Source organism: Nomascus leucogenys, chromosome 19 (genome assembly GCF_006542625.1).
Source record: "Nomascus leucogenys isolate Asia chromosome 19, Asia_NLE_v1, whole genome shotgun sequence".
Lineage (NCBI taxonomy): Eukaryota > Metazoa > Chordata > Mammalia > Primates > Hylobatidae > Nomascus > Nomascus leucogenys.
The window spans coordinates 32,804,150-32,810,063 of record NC_044399.1 but is presented as its reverse complement, the minus strand read 5'-3'; the positions used below and the strand labels follow the sequence as shown (position 1 = coordinate 32,810,063).

Below are 5,914 nucleotides of genomic sequence, written 5' to 3'. Positions count from 1 at the left end.
TGGGAAACATGGGTGGACCCTGTCTCTAGAGAAAAGTCAAAGAAATTAGCCAGGCACGGTGGCGTGTGCCTATAGTCCCACCTAGTCAGGAGGCTGAGGCAGGAGGATTGCTGGAGCCCATGAGTTCCAGGAAGCAGTGAGCCATGATTGCACCACCGCACTCCAGCCTGGGTGACAGAGTGAGACTTTATCTCTTAAAAAAATTGAGAAATGTAACATGAGTACAATCCTATTAACTAAATATAAGGCCCTGAGGTGGGAGTGCACTGCTCCTCGTCCCTGCTGCGAAGGAGGTGTCCTGGTCGGAATCAGTGCTGGGTGCACTGCAGGGCCCGGAAGTCCATGCCCACTTGTTCAGTTTGGCGAAAGCCAATCTCACTCCGTCGGCAGAGTGTTCAGCCTGCCAGCAGGTGGCCAGCTGGTCCTCCTGGGATATGGCACGGACCCTGCAGCTCTGTTGGAAATCATAATGGAGAAACCAAGGGTCCCCTACATCCAGGTCCGTCGGGAGACAGGGCATGGAGTTCCACCGCAGCAGTCTCCAGGAACCCTGAGGTCCTCCCTGAGCCAGGGCCGGGCTGAGCACACACTGAGTGCCCACAGGGTAGGTGTCTTCCCAGACAGCCCCACCAGGACGGGGTGTGGAAGAACGAGGTGCCCTTGGCAGGGAAGCTGACCAAATGGGCTGCTGGAACTGGGCTGGTGGGCCTGGAGGGGCCTGCCTGTCCCCTTGCAGAGGGTCTTGCCACCACGTGAAGCTGGCACAGGCCTGGGTGCCGAGGACCCTTGCTCGGCTTTGGCTGAAAGGAAAACAGACGTGGTCAGCGTCTCCAGGGAGCCCATGCAGGCCTTTCCGGGCTGGGCCCCACCTGCCTGCATCTCTGTAGTCCTCGGGGTCTCTCTGTGGCCCCCGTGGCCTGACACTGAGGACAAGCCTGTAGTCTGCTGATCCCAGAGGGGGGGGTGTGTGCTGCCTGGCGTGGGGAAGCTGTCGTGGCATGGCGGGTGGCTCCTGGACTGCCCCAGGGTTGGGACTGGCTGTGGGTTTCCTGCCACACACATTCGTCCCAGGGCTGTTGGGCCTGAGATACAGCCCCCAGTCAGAACTCAGATGGGAGGGTCCTTGGATGTCACCAGCCCCTTGCCACCTCACATGGGGACCCGTCTCTGCAGTGGGTTTTTGGGCCCGGACGTGGGTCACCCTCTGCCCTCCTGGGCTGCCCAGTCCATGCCAGGACTGACTGTTCCCACATCGGGCTGAATTCTTGGCTCTGGCTCTGGGCCCGGGGTCCCGCCTGTGCCCTCTCCTGAATGCTCTGGGGGTCAGGGACCCCCATTCCCTTGTCTCCCTGGCTTAAGGCTTGTTGTCCTGGCAACCTTGGTGGAGCGTGCAGGAGTGAGGGGCCTCTGCTGCTCTCTGAGGCTGTGGGTGCTTGCAGGGAGAGGCAGGGTCTCCCACAAATGGGTCTGGCTCCTCTAGTAACTTTGAGGGCCCTGTGAGGGGGAGAGCGTGGAAAGTGGGGGGGCTTGAGGGAGGGTCTTGCTCACATCCCCCTCCTGCGTGCACAACACGTCCAGTACACAGGCACTGAGCGCCTGCCCTGAGGACCGGTGGGCCTCCTGACTTTCTTAGAGTCCAGGAGGAAGAGGAGGAAGAAAAGGTGAAGAGGAAGGCCCAGGTAGTAGGATTGTGGGTCCCAGCACTCCCCCACTATTGACTGCCCCAGAGGGTGACATGGGAGGGGACACGGCACTGGAGCCCACCTGGGGGTGGCAGGTCCGCTTGCTTCCTCCTCGTTTGTTCACAGAGGCCCTGAGGTGCTTGAGCACCGTGTCATCATCCCTGGCCCAGTGATGGCAGAACTGGCTCGCGATGCATGCGCACAGCCGGAACTGGTCTCCTTGAGGCCTCTAGGGACAGGGTGCACATCAGGCAGAAGAGTTCCCTGGCAGGGGGCCAGCCCATACCCCGTGGCCACTTCAGCCTCTCACTGGGTGGTGCTGGATCCCTTTTGTGGCCACCCCAGGGGTCCAGATGTGCACAGGAGGCTGTGACTGGGGGGCGACCTGGGCAGGGAAGTGCCCGCCACACTCCTGACTTTCATCTGGGTCATGTGGGGGATGGGCTCGCTGTCACAGTGCCCTTCCGGCCCACCTGGCCAGACCTCCTCTGAGCCAGACAGGGGACCGTGAGGACAGTGTGAGGAAGCTGCCCTTGGGCCAGTCAGGGTCTGACCCCGGGGCTCCCCAGGCCCCATTAGGCACACGTAGACTTACTCTTCTGCACCTCAAATGCAATGGTGGTCATGTGCATCAGTGCTTCTTTTCCTTGTAGCAGGTAACGTCCCACAGGCGCAGGGTCAGCCCGAGAGAGATCTGTGGAGACAGCAGGCGTGGGAGAACCTGGCCCTTCCAGGTTGGGGCTGCTGGCTCGAGCTGTGCCCATTGGGGTTTCAGTCCCCAGAGTCAGTGGCCTTCCCATGAGCGTCGCCTGGGCCTCCAGGATGCTGGTCAGGCAAGGTCTTGCAGCTCCTCATGGGGGCACTCATATGAGTGGAGATGTGGCTCCTGGAGAGAGGGGCTTGCCCAGCGCTTGAGGCTTCCCTGAGCCCTCTCAAGTCGGGTCCTGGCCCAGTCTGCCCATGAGGCTGGGCCTGAGCCCAGCCACTGCCCTGGGATGACCCTCTTGGGCAGAGGGTTTTGCTTGCGTGTCCTTCGGGGACCGCCTGAGCCTCCTGTGCGCTGGGGGTGAGCCAGACTGCCGGACTGAGGAAGCAGGGCACTGCAGGGCAACGAGGGTCCCTGAGCCAGGGTCTCCCTATGCCGCTTACCTTCATTAACGTCCGGAGAAGCCAGCCTAACGAGAGATGCTGCCCGCATAGACCAGCGTCTATGTCCTGGTCCTGATGGGAGCAACAGAGGTGCTCAGGCCACTGGGCTGCCCTAAAAACCTCCTCTTCCAGGGCCTCTGAAGAACCTATGCCTAGTGCAGAACACTGGGCAGTGTCCAGGGCTCCCCGCGACACCGTCCCCTTCCCACACTCTCGGTGGACACACTGCCCTTTGCCCTGCTCTGCGGGAGCTGGGGCCCATCCCTGTGCCTCTGTCTCCTCCAGGGCAGGAAAGGAAACCAACTCCAGCCCATGGAGAACCGGCATCCCAGGTCAGGCCCTGGCTGGGACTCAGCCAGTCACCAGCCCCACGAGGGCTCCAGCCCCCTGCTCCTCCAGCCCATGGGATGCAGGGCCTCTGGGGAAGAGCCGAGGGACCATAAACTCACCAGATGCCACATGGTCTTGGGTTGTGACGTGGGGTACACATGCTCCTGATGGTCTTGGAGCCCTGGACTGTCCCGCCATTTGGGCTGTGGAATCCTGAGACCCCCAGCCTCATGAAATCAGAGCCTTCCCCCAAGATGTGAGCCATCAGCTGCAAGAGCTGGGCAGCTTGAGAGGCCCCAACCGAAGGCCTCCCACCCTCCCATCTGGTGACCCCACCTTTCGGCCTTTACCCTGGGGAGGTGGGCGGGAACATCCCCTGGAGCTGGCTGGAGGTTCCCCTGGAGGCTCCTGGGCCAGGGTGCAGAAGGGGCAAGCCTGACTTTGAGGCCACAACAGGGAGCCAGAACAGTGTGGGTACTGGGCTTCCTGGTCATCTCCTGGAAGTGGGGTCGGGCCAGGGGACACGGGATGGCGAGATGCTGCCACCTGGGCTTGGTCGGCCCATTCGTGCGCCCAAGGCAGGGAGCCCCGGCAGCTGGAGGGCAGGAGGCTCTCAGGGAGGGGAGAGTCAGCTGCACAGAATCAGAGCCGAGGGCGTGGCTCCGGGACACGAGGGGTGGCCAGGGGAGGATGAGATGCCCTCTGCTGATGGGTTGAAGGTGTCTGACTTGGGCTGTGGGGGCCAGCTCAGACTCCTGTGGGACCCTCAGCAGAGACGTCCTAAAGGCTCCCAACGAGCTGGCGACACAAGGAGGGTGCCTTGGCTGAAAGCCGAGATCACCTGGCCACGTGGCCGTCCCCGGGTCTGGCTGCGTGAGGCCCCAGGGGCAGCTGTTCACCTACCCTGCAGGGAGTGCCTCTCACTGGCCAGCAGCTGCACCAGGGCCCAGAATGCGTCCTCCTCAGGCAGATACAGGAGGAACAAGGCGGCGATGTGGCTCAGGTTCCTGCGGTAGCCCACCTCCTGCAAGAGCCAGAGTCACCATGGAAGGACATCAGCTGGGAGGGCTGAGGTCACCTGGGAGGACTCATGTCATTGGAGAGGGCAGAGGTGACTGGACAGGCTTCCTCTGAAGAAGAGGCTTCCTCAGGATGCAAATTCATTTCATGACAAGAGCCAAGTCCATCAGGCACTTCAGCACCTTGTCCAAAATGTCTCCTGAGACCACCATCCTGCGTGTGACGCTGCCAAGCTCCCAGGCTTTGGGGCAGCCCCAGGAGGAGGGCGTCATTTCTGTTCTGAGAAGTGGTGGTCAGGCCCAGGTGACACCAGGAGTCCAGGCCCCAACTCCTTTGTGTCTCAGCTTGACCCCTTGACACCACCCCCTTGCTTGGAGGTTTATGCCAGCGGGGAGCTGGAATCCTACCTCCTATAACCTGGTGGGTCACAAATACCAACTTTAAAAGAAGCAACGACACCCCCACCAGACACCCACTCCTGTGAATATGGAAATACGGCCCGGGAACCTCACTGCCGGGAATACTCACCGGGTTATACTCTGCATATGCCAGGAGTATGTAGAAGAGTTCCCGCTGCCTAGGAAACAGAGAAAGGGGGCTATGGTTTGGTTTGTGCAGATGCTGTTAGTTTCACTTTGTCTACAAATCCTAACAACAGATCCCATTTCACGTTCAGATGATTCACCAGAAAAGCAGTGAGCTCTTCAGGGCCTGAGACTGTTGAAGAAATGTTTCAGTAAAAGCCACATCTGTGACATGCAAATAGCCCAGTTGTACAGTGAGTTGACCGATCCTTTTCACTCCGAATGATTTTTTTTTTTTCCAGTTTGCACACACGCCAGTTCAGTCTCTGGGTGTACAGTTCCTCCACAGTTCCAAACCAATGTGCAGAGTCTCCCGGCCACCGCTCCAGCCCCTCCTGGAGTGACTCCTTCATCCTCCAAGTCTCCAGAGTGGCCCCTATGCACCCAGCCTCTCCCCGATTCGTCAGCCCCTGGCCACCCAGACTGCTTCTCAGTCCCTGTGGTTTGGCCTTTTCCAGAATGGCCTAGGAATGGGAATGCTACTGTGGTAGCTTATTGGGTCTGGCTTCTTTCCCTTAGCAAAATGCATCTAGGATCCACCCACGTCCGTGCGGGCATCACTGGCTCGTTCCCTTTTCTCGCTGGGTCTTCCGTTTGAAGGGAGGACCAGCCTTGCTCTCCCCATGCCCGTGTTGAAGGCCGTCCCCGAAGGCTCGGTGTGTGAGTGACGGTGAATCAAGCAGTGAACCTGGCATGCAGGTTTCATGTGGATGTCAGTTTCCAAATCAGTGGGTTCAATATCTGTGACACCTTGGGGACACTTGGTTCAAGTCCATTGAGCTTTGTGAGCCACTGCCCAACTGGCTGCCAACGTGGCTGTGCCGTGTCATGTTCCCAGCAGACCTGGATGAGAGTTTCCAGGACCCATAATTCTCCCAGCGTTTGGTGCTGTCAGTGTTGTCTGGGTAGGCTCATGGGCCCTCCATCCTGCCACCCTCCCGTGGTCCTACCACGGGTCCCCGTGGGTCAGGGAGAGCACCTTTCACCATTGTGCATGATTTTCTTTGCTGTCTTCTGTCTCCTCAGGATCCTCCTGGGCTCTGGCCCCACATGTTCCAGCCTGGCCCAGGGCTTGGAACCAGGGAGGTGCTCGGTTCATGGTGCCGGCTGCTCCCTGGGCCAGGAGAGCTCTTGGTGGCTCTGTCATCC

The 5,914-nt window shown here is 60.0% G+C and overlaps 1 pseudogene; it reads right to left on the bottom strand.

The window, feature by feature from the left end:
* Positions 1–308: 308 nt before the first annotated feature.
* On the bottom strand, positions 309–5,864 carry LOC115831483 (annotated as a pseudogene).
* Between the last annotated feature and the right edge of the window lie 50 nt (positions 5,865–5,914).